The following is an 18,025-nucleotide window of genomic DNA, read 5'->3' as shown; positions in this document are numbered from 1 at the left end:
CAATGGAAACAGGAACTCAATTTAATGTCTCATAGCAAAAGGTCTGAATACTACGTATCAGTTTTTTTTATTTTTAATATATTTGTACAATTGTCTAAAAACCTATTTTCGCTTTGTCATTATGGGGTATTGTGTGTAGATTGATGAGGAAAATGTGTTATTTAATCAATTTTAGAATAAGGCTGTAATGTAACAAAATGTGGAAAAAGTCAAGGGGTCTGAATACTTTCCGAATGCACTGTATATTCCCTAGTTAACGCTGGGTGTTCATATTGACTCTATTCACTCCACATGGCTGTTCAAACACAAAATAAAGACGTCAAAGTGCATTCTAATAAAGACACATTGATTTTTTTTTAAATATAATTTGTTTGATAACAATGACAGATTTTACCAGGGGTCTGACCCCGTTTCCATTTTAAGGGACCCCGACCCCAAGTTTGGGTAGAACTGGCACTGGCATGGCCACGTTATCTGATTCTTCTAAAATAACTTTGCCGTCAAGCAATATTGACACAATGATCAATGTAACTACACTCTGCCCTATTTTTCCTTTACATTTATGAGCTATACTGAACAAAAATATAAAACCTAACATGCAACAATTTCAAAGATCTTACTGAGTTACAGTTCATATAAGAAAATCATTCAATTGAAATGAATTCATTAGGCCCTAATCCAGGGTTCTTCAATTCCGGTCCTGGAGGGCCGAAACACTTCTGTTTTTCATTTCTACCTGGTGTCCCAGGTCTGATCTAGCCCCTGATTAGAAGGAGAGGATGAAAAACAGAGGTGTTTCGGCCCTCCAGGACCGGAATTGAAGAACCCTGCCCTAATCTATGGATTTCACATGACTGGGCAGGGGTGCAGCCATGGGTGGTCCTGGGAGGGCATTAGAGTTTTTCCCCACAAAAGGGCATTACAGACAGAAATACTCTTCAGCAACCCAACCCCCCTCAGACGATCCCGCAGGTGAAGCAGCCGGATGTGGAGGTCCTGAGCTGGCGTGGTTACACGTTGTCTGCGGTTGTGAGGCCATTTGTACGTACTGCCAAATTATCTAAAACAAAGTTGGAGGCATCTTATGGTAGAGAAATTAGCATTCAATTCTCTGGCAACAGCTCTGGTGGACATTCCTGCAGTCACAATGCCAATTGCGCACTCCCTCAAAACTTGAGAGATCTGTGGCATTGTGTTGTGTGACATTACTGGACATTTTAAAGCGGCCATTTATTGTCCCCTGCATAAGGTGCACCTGTGTAATGATCATGTTGTTTAATCAGCTTCTTGATATGCCACACCTGTCAGGTGGATGGATTATCTTTGCAAATGAGTAATGGTCACTAATGTGGATGTAAACAAATTTGTAGCAAAAATTTGAGTGATGCGCTTTTTGTAGGCATTTATTGTTTTTTTTCAGCTCATGAAACGCCTATTTTGTTGCTTATTGACAGCATTTGAATAATTGTCACTCAATAAATATTATCGTCATAATTATCTTTCAAACATGTGTTTATAGCTACAATAGCAAACACACATCACAAGCAAACAACCATGAGTGTTGTCAAGATGCTTGTTAAGATGCTAAAGCTAGCGAACACAAATCATCCATCGACCTTAAGGCAGGCAACATTCATAATAACAAAAAAAGCGATCACCAACTTTTGTGTATATTTAAGACTGCTTCGCATGTTTGGTGCAGTTGAAAGCTGAACTGCTTTTCTTCTTCTTGCTTCTGTTCTTCTGGCAATGTTCAACAGGTGCAAAGAATTCCCCCGCACGAACGAGCAGGTCCTGGTCGAGAGCGCGTGAATGATTTCCCTTCAGCGTGTGCATGTGACATAAACTCGCCACTTCACAGCATGAATCTAAAATGTTAATAATGTTAACTTCGGCTGTGAGCGATGGGAAAAAAATAGGCCTCTAAGACAATTTCTTCAATAATTCAATGGATGTTTTGTTTATAAAGTTGATGACTGAAGTGTCTTATTTGGAATAATAAAATATGAGTTCTCTATCGGGCGGTCTATAAGAATTGTCTTTCTTGGCATTACTTCAGCTAAACCGCAGTACCGAAAATGCCCTCTGAGCGCAGTGGCTAGCGTGCTTCCAGATTGGAAGCCTGCCCCCTTGGCCGTTTGTGCGTCGCTGCTCAGTGAACGGGTTGCTTTTTTTTTGGGTACGGAGCTGAGAGGAGATGCACACGGCCCTCGAGTGAGGTAACTATATAAAAAAAAAAAAAAAAACATTTGTTTTCTTTCACTCCCACAACATGGAACCGGGCAGAATTTGCTACAACATGCAGATGTAGCTAGTTGGCTAGCTACATTCATTGCTTTTAAATTAAATAACGTAGCAGACGTATTAAACGCCCAGCTTTGTTTAATCGGCTAACGTTAGCTAGCAAATGTCTTGTGCGTTGTCTGCTAGCTAGTTAGCTATTTGGAATCTTGCCGACTGTGGTGTTTTGACGTCTTGAAACTAAAATGGCTAGCTTGCTAGCTAGTCTACGTTGTCAGCCAGGTGCATTCATTTACCCGGTACCACTACGGTACGAGTAGGCACCTATTGTGAAAGTAGGTGGCTACGTCTTGTAAAAATATTTTAACAGCAAGCTAACTTGGGCACGCTGTGTTGCATGCAGCCATTGCAGTAGGGACGAGACTACGCGTGGTGCACCATGGCTAACGTTACCTAGCTATTTTTTTTCCGGCCTAACTGGTTCAAATTGGAATTTTAACGCTACCTAACGCAACTAGTTAACTAACCACCACAAATTACGTTTCAAACTTTCACCGACCTACGACGGGATGCCGAGAAACCAAAACGTCAATTAACGTAGGTGGTAACGTTAGCTAGTAACCTACGTTGGTGGCTTGCCTAATAACGTTATGCACACCATGTGTGCGGCTCTGAATGATACCATTTCGCTGAAATCAAATCGTTGAATAATTTGTGGGTAGGTAACGTTAAATCAGTCCATGTCAAAGTAGCTAGCTAGGCTAGTGCGCCATAAGCCTGTGTTATGATGCAGTAATTATGTATCAGCAATGCGCTCTAGCTCTATTTGGCTGGTTTACGGCAGCCTATTTTATAAAATGTAACTAACTTGGTGAGAAATTTAAAAATAGTGTCGACGAACTATAACTGCAGATAAGTATTGGGCCTGGTAGACATGCACTGAATCAATGTTTGACTTGCGTCTAGACCGCTGCAGTGGCTCCCAACCTTTTTTGAACCGTGGCACAACGATGGGATAAATTGTTGCACAAAAACTTTTCCTAATTTAGTTAGTGGCAATTAGCTCTATTTAATCCATACTGCGAATCATCTATTTTCGGTGACAAACATTTTTCATAGGTTAAGTAGGGTTTAAACTATTTTCAGTTCCTTACTCATGATGGTTAATATGTGTGTACCCCTTTACGACTGTTGAGCTAAAGGTGCAAATCTCCGATAGAAAGATAAACATGTAGTGCATGTAAAATAGGTCTTACTTTTGAACGGAAAGGTCTAGATATGAGTGGTTTTCTGCATTGTAAAGGTGCTACCACAAGCCTAATCATACTTGCCTGTGCTAATGGTTCTCACAGGCTAAGTAAAAATTATACAAATTACTTTGCTCATGATGCACGCTCCAGTGCACTGAATTTGAAACCACAATAGAGCTGTAATCATCTGTGCCATTCAATGTATTATCTGATTGATTTTCTTTCTTGCTGCACTGGTGCTCAAGTAAAAATCCCACGTTCATTCCACAGGTCATGTTTATTAATGTGTTCTGAAGTTGAACCACTGGGCTAGTCACAGGCTATTTTAGTGTGTTACAAGGTCATGCTCCAATACCCCACATTTAACTGAAGATGGTTTTATCTCAATATCAAATAATTTCTGGTTAGCAATTAAGGATGTTACTGTGATTGTTTTCTATTTAAATGGTCATAAAAAAACAGCTTCTCAGCAATGAGCAATTTCTCAAACAAGATTTTTGCTAGGACTGTCGGAGTGGTTTGTGTGGGGTGGGGTAAACTGAAAATTAGCTGTTATTGGCGAAGAGGTTTGGAACTCTCTTATTGGTCTATTAACTAATTTACTGCATGGCGACATCACAATGGAAGGCAAAAACGGGCAGAAATTTCAGGCAGTCTTTTCAAACAGTGCTTACACTGAAGGGCATTATCATCGCCATTTTCACAATTTCACTGTATTTTTCCAACCTCATAGTGTGTAAATGTACACTGAGTGTATAAAACATTAGGAACACCTGCTCTTTCCACGACATGGACTGACCAGGTGAAAGCTATGATCCCTCATTTGCGTCACCTGTTAAATCCACTTCAATCAGTGTAGCTGAAGGGTAGGAGACAGGTTAAGGAAGGATTTGTAAGCGTTGAGACAATTGAGACGTGTGACATTCCAAGTGTGAATGGGCAAGACAAAATATTTTAGTGCCTTTGAACAGGGTATGATAGTAGGTGCCAGGCACACCGGTTTGTGTCAAGAACTGCAATGCTGCTGGGGTTTTCACTTTCAACAGTTTCCCATGTGTATCAAGAATGGTCCACCACCCAAAGGACATCCAGCCAACTTGACTCAAATGTGGGAAGCATTGGAGTAAACATGGGCCTGCATCCTTGTGGAAGGCTTTTGACACCTTGTAGAGTCCATGCCCTGACGCATTGAGACTGTTCTGAGGGCAAAAGGGGTTGCAACTCAATATTAGGAAGGTATTTCTAATGTTTTGTACACTCAGTGTATATAGAACACAAGTAAATCATGTTTTTGACTGCACTGAGCCTTTAAAAGCAAAGCCCTAAGTGCATTACCATTATCTACATAAGGAGGCAACCTGACCCAAAGGTATTAGGCTACCATATAGATGTAGTGACATTTCCATGCAAGCCGTTATGCTGAACTTTGAGTTGTTTGAAGGAATGTCTTATGAAGTCTTAAACCTGAGAAGCCGATAAGCCTACAGTAACTCCCAAGAAACTATGCATTATGGAAAATTCTGTTAGTTTTGCAACCCTACTCCGGAGGCATCTCTGTGGGGTTATTTGTGAATGTGAACATATTTGATCTGGTATTGATGCTACTGACTAATACATTTTCATACATAAGGCACCCAGAATGTTCTGTTCATTTGCCCTAAAACTTAGAAAACGCTCTGAAACAATTACTGCATTAAATTGTTGAACGAGAATGGTCATTTTCTGTTTCAAATAGCATTCACATTTCATGCATACTGAACGCTACCCGGCCGGGTGGCGATAGCGCCCCAGGGTCATCCTAAGCATGTGACGTGCTTGCCCTGCACTGTACATGGAGGGTCCATGCTTAATGGTTGCGTAAAATACATATTTTCTTAAAACTCCACACGATTTTGTGTGGATTTGTAAATCCCACAATGTAGTACAGTAATGAGACGCTTAGGCCTATGTAATGATCAGGTGAGGTGTAGGCCTATGTTTTTGCTTTTAATAGCAACTTTTAATCTAGCGCTATATAAAATATATCTATTATTTTTATATGTAATGTCTTTCATAACTTGCATTTTTTGCAGTGTCTGTATTGTGCTTCACACGGCTGAATGTTAATTGCCTACACCAGTTGCGCACACACACGTACACCGACCGGCCTGGTAACTAGATGCAGAATAATTAAGGGCAGAAGTGATGTAGGGTTCCATTTTACAGTAATTAAACTCTGACTAAGGCTACTCTGTAACACTGCAAATCTGGTGCTGCTGGACAAAGTATTGTAAAATGTACAAGCAGAAGCTCCAATGTTAATCATTGCTACAACAGAACTGCCTTCCTCATTTAGTATGTCTGAGGGATTGAATAGGGGGAAATATCTGTACGTGTCGCCTGCGTAGTGTGGATATCATATTGGGCCAGTATATTTGTGTGTGCCTGTTGAGTCTAATTTCAGAATGTGTTCTATGGATAAAAGTACACCCATGCGAAACTGCACATCATTCTAAAGATCAACTTTGAGAATGAGTCTTAGCCGGAATTGTAAACAGGACATGAGTAAGCAGTCCAAGCTTCCTGTAACCACAAATATGTTCCACTAAGGTTCACAGTATGCCATTTTATTTTATTTTATTTCACCTTTATTTAACCAGGTAAGCCAGTTGAGAACAGGTTCTCATTTACAACTGCGACCTGGCCAAGATAAAGCAAAGCAGTGCAATAAAAACAACACAGAGTTACATATGGGGTAAAAAACATAAAGTCAAAAATACAGCAGAAAATATATATACAGTGTGTGCAAATGTAGCAAGTTATGGAGGTAAGGCAATAAATAGGCTATAGTGCAAAATAATTACAATAGTATTAACACTGGAATGCTAGATGTGCAAGAGATTATGTGCAAATAGAGATACTGGGGTGCAAAAGAGCAAAATAAATAACAATATAGGGATGAGGTAGTTGGGTGGGCTAATTTCAGATGGGCTGTGTACAGGTGCAGTGATCGGTAAGGTGCTCTGACAACTGATGCTTAAAGTTATTGAGGGAGATAAGAGTCTCCAGCTTCAGAGATTTTTGCAATTCGTTCCAGTCATTGGCAGCAGAGAACTGGAAGGAATGGCGGCCAAAGGAGGTTTTTGGCTTTGGGAATGACCAGTGAGATATACCTGCTGGAGCGCAGTCTACGGGTGGGTGCTGCTATGGTGACCAATGAGCTAAGATAAGGCGGGGATTTGCCTAACAGTGATTTATAGATGGCCTGGAGCCAGTGGGTTTGACGACGAACATGTAGTGAGGACCAGCCAACAAGAGCGTACAGGTCACAGTGGTGGGTAGTGTATGGGGCTTTGGAGACAAAACGGATGGCACTGTGATAGACTACATCCAATTTGCTGAGTAGAGTGTTGGAGGCTATTTTGTAAATGACATCGCCGAAGTCAAGGATCGGTAGGATAGTCAGTTTTACGAGGGCATGTTTGGCAGCATGAGTGAAGGAGGCTTTGTTGCGAAATAGGAAGCCGATTCTAGATTTAACTTTGGATTGGAGATTCTTTATGTGAGTCTGGAAGTTGAGTTTACAGTCTAACCAGACACCTAGGTATTTGTAGTTGTCCACATACTCTAGGTCAGACCCGTCAAGAGTGGTGATTCTAGTCGGGTGGGCGGGTGCCAGCAGCGTTCGATTGAAAAGCATGCATTTAGTTTTACTAGTGTTTAAGAGCAGTTGGAGGCTACTGAAGGATTGTTGTATGGCATTGAAGCTCATTTTGGAGGTTTGTTAACACAGTGTCCAATGAAGGGCCAGATGTATACAAAATGGTGTCGTCTGCGTAGAGGTGGATCTGAGAGTCACCAGCAGCAAGAGCCGGCAAACCAGACGGCAATAGAAACTCCATATCCCTGGACTCGGCCTTAGACATGAGCCTGACTGACTCTTTGCTCATAAGATGGCCCCAGTGAGTGCATTTTTGGGTGTGTGCAAAAATCTCAGTTTCTTCAATATATCACCTCTAAAGAATCACAGACTGCTGTGGAAATTGTCCAGACAGGCCATTGAAATCCCCCCAGATTAGCAGCTCACCTCTACCCCCCCATCCCGCTTTGATTATGACTCGTTCTCGTGCTCAGTTAGGCATTTCCCACCCTTTTTTCAATTCCCTGTTTAGGTGGTCAGTCTGTCTCCCACATCTCCTATGACCCTACGGTGATGTCTCATGATTAGGGCTGTGACGGTCTTGGAATTTGAGGTTACGTTAAGCTAATGTACACAGTCACTGACCTAACCATTCAGGGGGGTCACAATTCAGTTTGTACACTTGTTTACATGGAGATCCTTCTTCATAAAAACCTGTTTGAAACAAGGCACTACACTGTGTTATTATCATGGCATTTCATTATTATTATTATTATTCAGGTTATTACTTATAAATATTAATAAACAAATTAAGAAATGCCAGGTTGGAGAGGATCTGTAGCATTTTCGTAGTACCACAACATTAACGGAGTCAAAGTAAAGAAATATGCCTACCTAGTCTGTTGGCTTTTCTGCATATCTTTTTTTTTATATATATATACATAGATCCTGTTTTCTGCATATATACAGTACCAGTCAAAAGTTTGGACACACCTCCTCATTCAAGGGTTTTTCTTTATTTTTTACTATTTTCTACATTGTAGAATAATAGTGAAGACATAAACTATGAAACAACACATATGGAATCACGTACTAACCAAAAAAGTGTTAAACACACCAAAATATATTTTATATTTGAGATTCTTCAAATAGCCACCCTTTGCCTTGATGACAGCTTTGCACACTCGTGGCATTCTCTCTACCAGCTTCACCTGGAATGCTTTTCCAACAGTCTTGAAGGAGTTCCCACATATGCTTAGCACTTGTTGGCTGCTTTTCCTTCACTCTGCTGTCCGACTCATCCCAAACCATCTCAATTGGGTTGAGGTCGGGGGATTGTGGAGGCCAGGTCATCTGATGCAGCACTCCATCACTCTCCTTCTTGGTACAATAGCCCTTACACACCTTGGAGGTGTGTTGGGTCATTGTCCTGTTGAAAAACAAATGATAGTCCCACTAAGCCCAAACCAGATGGGGTGGCGTATCGCTGCAGAATGGTGTGGTAGCCATGCTGGTAAAGTGTGCTTTGAATTCTAAATAAATCACAGACAGTGTCACCAGCAAAGCACCTCCACACCATAACACCTCCTCCTCCATGCTTTACGGTGGGAAATACACATGCGGAGATCATCCGTTCACCCACACCGCGTCTCACAAAGACACAGCGTTTGGAACCATAAATCTCCAATATGGACTCCAGACCAAAGGACACATTTCCACCGGTCTAACGTCCATTCCTCATGTTTCTTGGCCCAAGCAGGTCTCTTCTTATTATTGGTGTCCTTTAGTAGTGGTTTCTTTTAATTCACACAGTCCCCTCTGAACAGTTGATGTTGAGATGTGTCTGTGACTTGAACTCTGTGAAGAATTTATTTGGGCTGCAATTTTTGAGGGTGGTAACTCTAATGAAATTATCCTCTGCAGCAGAGGTAACTCTGGATCTTCCATTCCTGTGGTGGTCCTCATGAGAGCCAGTTTCATCATAGCGCTTGATGGTTTTTGCGACTGCACTTCAAGAAACTTTGAAAGTTCTTGACATTTTCCGTATTGACTGACCTTCATGTCTTAAAGTATTGATGGACTGTCATTTCTCTGTGCTTATTTGAGATGTTCTTGCCATAATATGGACTTGGTCTTCTACCAAATATGGCTATCTTTTCTATACCCCCCCCACACACACACACACACACCTTCACACACACACACACACCTTGTGACAACACAACTGATTGGCTCAAACGCATTAAGAAGGAAAGCAATTCCACAAATTAACTTTTAAGAAGGCACACCTGTTAATTGAAATGCATTCCTGGTGACTACCTCATGAAGCTGGTTGAGAGAATGCCAAGAGTGTGGAAAGCTCTCATCAATGCAAAGGGTGGCTATTTGAAGAATCTCAAATATAAAATATATTTTGATTTGTTTAACACTTTTTTGGTTACTACATGATTCCATATGTGTTATTTCATAGTTTTGATGTCTTCACTATTATTCTACAATGTAGAAAATAGTAAAAATAAAGAAAAACCCTTGAATGAGTAGGTGTGCCCAAACTTTTGACTGGTAGTGTGTGTATTTGTGTGTATACAGCTCTGTAAAAAATTAAGAGCATCAAAGGAAAGTTGGAAAGAAGAGATGTAGAAAGTTTAATAGACAAAGTTAGCAAAACAATTGCTTATCATTAGTGAACACTCCCGCCATTAGGTCAAGTTTATCTACATGAAAATAAAGTTGATACACATTTTTTTTTTTTTTATCCTAAAATGAATGTAGGCCTATTTAAACAGTTTTGACAGTTATTTTATTTTCATGACTGTCTTCATCCATAACCAACCACGGTTATTCAATTACTGTCACAGCCCTACTCATGATATCATCTGGTTCTCTTTCTCCTCTCTCTCACTCTCCTTTTGATGTCACAGGATGTTGCCTCACGATTGTGATGCCCACACCGAGAGGCTCTCTTGCGTAACTCACCAGACTCTGGCTTCATGCTCAGTCTGTATGCACGCACACACACATAAATCGTCTGGACCCCCACCCCTTCCAGAAAATGGCAGGTTCAGTGGCTGATTAACTCTGATCCCAGCTCCAAGACATACACAAGTATGCACACATTATGTCCCCTCCCTTTGTACACCACGCCCCACACACAAACGAGTTAGCCTAAGTCAACTGATTTAAAGACTTTAAAACAGCCAACCAGGTCCAATAGTAACCCAGAAGAGCATTGGGTGTGTATTCTTGGTTTCGTCCCTCTAGGTCTTGAGATAAAGGTAAGCTGTACCTTTTGAGCCCTCCCAAAGTGCTGTTTGGGTTTGTCTGCCATCCCTGTTTTGGCCTTGTTTGCTGATAATAGTGTTTACCTGGTTGCAGGCGTAGCCTCGGTCCGGCCATCTCATCCTGCGGTTAATTCGTTCCCGGTCTGTAGTGCGTCAGCATCACACCTGCGTTCAGTTTTAAAGATCTCATGCTGATCTGCACCTGCTTACGGTGGGACTCACGCTAGGAGGCTGAGTCCATCCACTGCTTCTTTGGATCCGTGGATAAAGCCTACAAAGCCCAGGTTTTGGGAAGTTGAATGGTTCAGAGGCTGAAGACCTGACCTTGCCAGTGCTAATACAAGACTTCTGAATACTTTTTTGTGATTTAGGCGAAGAGTTCAGGAGAAGCAGTGGCTTAATTTCGGCCTCTTGAATCTATTTGCTTTATGATGATGCTAATTTCACCGTTCAGATGGAAACAGTTTGGTTACACCATTCATGAAGTTCATGAATAGTCCTGGTCAACATCATTTGTTTGTCTTGCTTGATGGACTTTTGACGTGTATCTAACTGAGCAGTTTGATAGGTTTGTGAAGGAAGTGTGCACTAGCTAGCAGCATGTCAGATTTATTGTTGCTAACAGAATGGATGGATTGGTTTGTGATGGGACGTGCAGTACTGTGCACTAGCCTGAGTGAGTGAACTTGCTGTCCATGTGACCAACTGTAATTGACAAGTGAACAAGCCAATGTTGAACAAATTGATGTTGCATCTCCAGTATACACTGTTTGTTTACAAAGAGTTTAAAAATCAGCACAACTAGGGTTGCAAAGGGACGGTATGTTACTCGTAACTTTTGAAGTTTGCTAGTAAACTACCAGAATGTAAAAAACAAACAAATGATCACAAGATAACTAGTATTTCTAATTATCTCTGGCTCTCTGTGTGGCCTTATCATATATAAAATAAGATTATTTTTAAATAAATAATTTAATGACAAAGCTGTAAAACATTATCGTAACTATATACCATCAACTTATGAATACCATTGGTGTTTATTATAAGGCTTTCAGCATTAAATATTTTTTACGCTAATTTAGTTTACGATGTCAATGTTTTGGATTAATGTTTTGGCGCCAAACTGGTGGCAGTTGTGAAAAATTCAAAAGTTGGAAGAGGTGCTAGAAACTCATGGACATGTTTACTATGCATTCGGAAAGTATTCAGACCCATTGACTTTCTCCACATTTTGTTACGTTACAGCCATATTATAAAATTTATTAAATCAATCAATCCTCAGCAATCTACACACAATACCCCATAATGACAAAGCGAAAAAATGTTTTTTGAAAGTTATACAAAATTATAAACAGAAATCCCTTATTTACATAAGTATTCAGACCCTTTGCTATGAGACTTGACATTGAGCTCAGGTGCATCCTGTTTCCATTGATCATCCTTGAGATGTTTCTACAACTTGGAGTCCACCTGTGGTAAATTCAATTGATTGGACATGATTTGAAAAGGCACACACCTGTTTATGTAAGGTCCCACAGTTGACAGTGCATGTCAGAGCAACAACCAAGCCATGAGGTCAAATGAATTGTCAGTAGAGCTCCGAGACAGGATTGTGTCGAGGCACAGATATGAGGAAGGGAACCAAAAAATGTCTGCAGTGTTGAAGGTCCCTAAGAACACCGTGGCCTCCATTATTCTTAAATGGAAGAAGTTTGGAACCACCAAGACTCTTCCTAGAGCTGGCTGCCCGGCCAAACTGAGCAATCGGGTGAGAAGGGCCTTGGTCAGGGAGGTGATCAAGAACTCGATGGTCACTCTGTCAGAGCTCCAGAGTTCCTCTGTGGAGATAGGAGAATCTTCCAGAAAGACAACCATCTCCGCAGCACTACACCAATCAGGTCTTTATGGTAGAGTGGCTGGACGGAAGCCAGTAAAAGACGCATGACAGCCCGCTTGGAGTTAGCCAAAAAGCACTTAAAGGACTCTCAGACCATGAGAAAAAAGATTATCTGGTCTGATGAAACCAAGATGAAACTCTTTGGCCTGAATGCCAACCGCCACATTTGGAGGAAACCTGGCACCATCCCTACGGTGAAGCACGGTGGTGGCAGCATCATGCTGTGGGGATGTTTTTCAGCGGCAGGGATTGGGAGACTAGTCAGGATCGAGGGAAAGATGAACGGAGCAAAGTACAGAGAGATCCTTGATGAAAACCTGCTCAGGACCTCAGACTGGGGTGAAGGTTTACCTTCCAACAGGACAACAATCCTAAGCACACACCCAAGACAACACAGGAGTGGCTTCGGGTCAAGTCTCTGAATGTCCTTGAGTGGCCCAGCCTGAGCCCGGACTTGAACCTGATAGAACATCTCTGGAGAGACCTGAAAATAGCTGTGCAGTGACTCTCCCCATCCAACCTGAGAGCGCTTGAGAGAATCTGCAGAGAAGAATGGGAGAAACTCCCCAAATACAGGTGTGCCAAGCTTGTAGCTTAATACCTAATAAGACTTGAGGCTGTAATCGCTGCCAATGGTGCTTCAACAAAGCACTGAGTAAAGGGTCTGAATACTTATGTAAATGTGATATTTCCGTTATAAAATAAAATTCCAATTTTAAATAAACGGTTTTTGCTTTATCATTATGCGGTATTGTGTTTAGATTGATCAAAAAACAACAACATTTTAATCAATTTTAGAATAAGGCTGTAACGTAACAAAGTGGAAAAAGTCAAGTCTGAATTCTTTCCGAATGCACTGTATGAAAACATTGTTTTAAAGTTGTTCAAGTAAAATTACCAAATGTACAATAGATTGCCATAGATTAAATGTTCATTACTAAAATTACTGAATCTGGTAGCTTTGCAACCCTTGGAACATCATACATTTAGCACTACCAAATTGCACTCACCAACGCGGTCCTCAAGTCTTGCTCTTGTTGAAAAGTGTTTTTTTTTCTTCACATAAGTTGACCATTTTGGAAACACCCTTATACAATGAAATGTTAGTAGTAGGCCGTAAGTGGTCACAGAACAGGGCTAATGCTAAACTCTTCAGAATTAGGCCTACATTTACATTTTAGTCATCTAGCAGACGCTCTTATCCAGAGCGACTTACATGAGCAATTAGGGTTAAGTGCCTTGCTTAAGGGCACATCGACAGATTTTTCACCTAGTCGGCTCGGGGATTAGAACCAGCGACCTTTCGGTTACTGGCACAACGCTCTTACCCACTAAGCTACCTGCCGCCTACCTACAACTTTGATTGGAAACTAGCCTAATTCTAATAGGAAAACGTCAACAGGTATTTTGTTTGATTGCTTATCCATGTCCACAGTTGGTTTTCCCATTCACAGCACCCTCACCTTTGCAGTGTGCCTGTGCACACACACCTCACTGTTTCTAACCTGGGTTTAACTGGGTCTTATAAGGGTCCAGTTGGCAAAAGAAGACAAATAACATGCATTTTAGACCCTTGAGTTTTACAGTCCATATACCATATCCTCACTGTGCCAACACAGACCATCTGGTTTGTGTGTGTGTAGGGTCCATGTGGTATCAGGCACCTGCCCCGCTCTCTCTCTGCCCGAGCTTGATCTTTTCTAGATAACTGCAACCTTTACCTAGGCGGAGGTAGTTATATGAACAGTAAGACATTGTGTTTGAATAGTACCACTACTGTACCAGTTTAGTTGTCCTTTCTGGTCTGAAAAGTCACTCACAAACCAGTCAGATATACAGTAGGAAAGTAGCCTAATTAACACCAAACATTTCTTATAGTCTCTACTTTTATATTAGTGTGTTTTCTATTATTGTGGTCTACGTTGAATTCCGTTTGACATGATATGCAATCTGCCAAAGTGGAAATTAGTGAAATGGAAATTGTGAATATGCGTAGTAGTAGTAGCAGCAGCAGCACAAAGTCACACAATGGACCTGGACATGTTTCATACACGCAAACACACACCGTGGAGCGGGTCAAGCGCTTCAACTTCTTCGGTGTCCACATCGCTAAGGAATTATCATGGTCTGCACAGTCGTGAAGAAGGCACAACAACGCCTTTTCTCCATCAGGAGTCTGAAAAGATTCAGCATGGGGCCTTAGATCCTCAAAGTTATACAGCTGCACCATTGAGAGCATCTTGACTGGCTGCATCACCACTTGGTATGGCAACTGCTTGGATCTGACCGCAAGGGTAGTGCAGCAAGTCTGGAACCAACAGGACCCTGCACAGCTTCTACACCCAAGCCATAAGACTGCTAAATAGTTAGTCCAGGTAGCTATTGGTTAACTATTTAACTATCTTCATTGACCCTTTTTGCACCAACTCTTTTGACTCCTCACATATGCCGCTGCTACTGTTTATCTATCCTGTTGCCTAGTCACTTTATCCCTACTTATATGTACATATCTACCTCAATTACCTCGTACCCCTGCACATCGACTCTGTTCTGGTACCCCGTGTATATAGCCAAGTTATTGTTACTCATTGTGTATTTATTCCTCATGTTATTATTTTTCTAGTTCTCTTTTTTTTCTGCATTGGTGGGAAGGGCCCGTAAGTAAGCATTTCACTGTAAGTCTACACCAATTATTTATTTTTTACGAAGCATGTGACAATTTGATTCGACACACACACACAGCTCAGAGACGGAGTTGAGGAGGAAGCTGTAGCCGTGTGAGAGTCATATGACGCGGCTTAAGGGCTCCTGTCTCCTCTCCCACCACCTCGTGTCTAAAGTTGAGCGATAGAGAAAGAGCCTTGACTGTCTGCACACCAGGAATGCACCGCTGCTTCTGCCAGGCCCTCTGCTAATTTTCACTGGACTGCTACTTCTTGGACCATCTCGTTTAAGCCTAGGTCGTGTATAAGTCAACGCCTGTGAGGTTATGCACAAACATTTAGGTGGTTGTGCATAACCATTAGATAATTAACTGCTAGTTCTTTGAATATGGACGTCTGATGCTTTGTGTAAAATGTACGGAAAGTATTCAGACCCCTTGACTTTTTCCACATTTTGTTACATTACAGCCTTGTTCTAAAATTGATTAAATTGTTTTTCCCCCTCATCAAGCTACACACAATACCGCATAATGACAAAGCAAAAACTGGTTTTTAGGAATTTCTGCAACTTTATAAAACACAAAATATGAAATATGACATTTACATAAGTATTCAGACCCTTTACTCAGTACTTTGTTGAAGCACCTTTGGAAGCGATTACAGCCTCAAGTCTTCTTGGGTATGATGCTACAAGCTTGGCACACCTGTATTTGGGGAGGTTCTCCCATTCTTCTCTGCAGATCCTGTCAAACTCTGTCAGGTTGGATGGGGAGCGTCACTGCACAGCTATTTTCAGGTCTCTCCAGAGATGTTCGATTGGGTTCAAGTCCGGGCTCTGGCTGGGCCACTCATGGACATTCAGAGACTTGTCCCGAAGCCACTCCTGCGTTGTCTTGGCTGTGTGCTTAGGGTCGTTGTCCTGTTGGAAGGTGAACCTTTGCCCCAGTCTGAGGTCCTGAGCTCTCTGGAGCAGGTTTTCTTCAAGGATCTCTCTGTACTTTGCTCCGTTCATCTTTCCCTCAATCCTGACTAGTCTCAGAGTCCCTGCTGCTGAAAAACATCCCTCCCAGCATGATGCTGCCACCACCATGCTTCACCGTAGGGATGGTGCCAGGTTTCCTCCAGACGTGACGCTTGGCATTCAGGCCAAAGAGTTCAATCTTGGTTTCATCAGACCAGAGAATCTTTTTTCTCATGGTCTGATTCCTTTAGGTTCCTTTTGGCAAACTCCAAGCGGGCTGTCATGTGCCTTTTACTGAGGAGTAGGACTGTTGCGGTGACCCTATTACCGCCACACCGGCGGTCACAAGTCATGAAGGCAGTCAAATTCCACGTGACCTTTTAGTCACGGGAATTAGGTTTCACCAAGCTCTGATGCTTCTGCTGGTCATTAGTAGCCTACCAAACTTGCTACCTGCCTGGTACTCAGCACTCTATTGTCCCTCTAATCACTCTGACGTCAATGCAAATGTAATCGAAAATCTAATCAAACACTTCATGAGAGCTCATGTTGCACAACATTTCAATAGGCTATTTAATTGCGTGAGAAAACCGAGTGATGGCCTCTACTGAAATGAGGAGGATCCCATCAGCTTTCTATAGGCTAGGCCTACTATATTTATTTCTCAACTTTCCTAATATTAAGCACATTGCTTTTATTTACAACAGGAGTATAGCCTACCTGGCTGGCATGAAAATGAACGACGCGAAAATCGTCCTCCATTCGCTATTTATTTTTTCTAGCTGCCCGTTTCGATACAGGTGCATGATAATGGTCCATTCTAAATCAAAACTAATTTAACACAAATTATTTATTATATGTAAAAACAAGATTTAAATTAAGAATAGTCTGATGGGTGACAATATTAGCCTATCACTATATTATCACTTGTGAATGATGCCCAGAATAAGAAACAATGGCTTTTTTTTGCGACTTTTTCTAATCATAGTCGCACACCTCATGTAGCCTAGCCATATGCCTATATGTTTTGATAAGCTTTGTATCACAACTAAAGTGGCCAAATAACTTTCTTAAAATTAAGCACATTAATCCACTTTACAAGGGGTGTAGCGCCTAACTGGCATACATAAACAGCAGGTGAGTTTCAAGTTTGGGAAAGATAATGTTCACCATAAAAATGTACCTTTTTATAATTAAAGCCTTACATGCATAATTGCATTTGCGATCACTTTTGATAATGGTGTTTTCTGCTAATGGAACATTTGCTCTTATAGCCTACTACCATGTGTGCATTGCTGCACTTATAATGTGAAGAAATAGCCTAATAGTTTATCAACATTTTAAGCTAAATGTTCTGATCTGTTGCGTCAGCCACGTTGCATAAAAAAAGTTTTGACGCTAGTGGTTGTATTAATTTGGGATCTATTGCATCCCACAACTGTCCCAGACTATGTTTGGAATATGTATTTCTCGTACAGAATAGAGTAGGTCAACTTTTGTACTATGGGGGATAGTAGATTGACATAGGCTAGTGCTTTTGCTGTTCATTAGGCGTACTCATCTTGTTGGCTGACAAAGTAAATATGGAGAGTTCTTCCAATATCTTCAATATGCTCCTCGGAATTGGATAAGGGCGCGCGCAGTTGCGTCCCCGACGTGTCTGTCTTCACTGAGCAGTGATTCGGAGCGCTCAGCACTCAGGGAGAAGTGCTCAACGGCCACTGGTCGCAAAAGCCATGGATTTCTTTAGGGTGCATTACGGCCACACAAAGGGGATGCTGCCGTGAAATTCTAGGCATTATCAAGTGCTTGTCAAATTGTGAATGAGTGACTGGTGTAGTGTACGGCCTGCGCAAAAAACAAAGCAGAGCTCATGCCTTTCAAGCGACCTTTTTCAAATCATCCTTGGTCGAGTCATGCAGCCTTACAATGTATTAAACATCTTAACATATAGCCCAACGTTTGTAGAACAACTAAAGTTACATTAATATCTAAATTAAGCATATAGGAATAGCTATTTCATCTCCACAGAGGAACTCTGGAGCTCTGTCAGAGTGACCATCGGGTTCTTGGTCACCTCCCTGACCAAGGCCCTTCTCCTATTGCTCAGTTT

General features: G+C 41.5%; 1 protein-coding gene across 1 annotated transcript in view; it reads left to right on the top strand.

Annotated features, from left to right (window-relative positions):
- Positions 1-2,132: 2,132 nt before the first annotated feature.
- slc39a10 (solute carrier family 39 member 10) overlaps positions 2,133-18,025 on the top strand; it is a 60,846-nt gene continuing 44,953 nt past the window's right edge. Inside the window, exon 1 of the mRNA XM_084162235.1 lies at positions 2,133-2,219. The gene's annotated coding sequence lies outside the window, so the exon portion shown is untranslated. The remainder of the gene's footprint in view (positions 2,220-18,025) is intronic.

This window comes from Coregonus lavaretus (assembly GCF_964263955.1).
Source record: "Coregonus lavaretus genome assembly, chromosome: 5".
In the NCBI taxonomy this organism is placed as follows: Eukaryota; Metazoa; Chordata; class Actinopteri; order Salmoniformes; family Salmonidae; genus Coregonus; species Coregonus lavaretus.
This window is presented reverse-complemented; position numbering and strand designations above follow the sequence as displayed.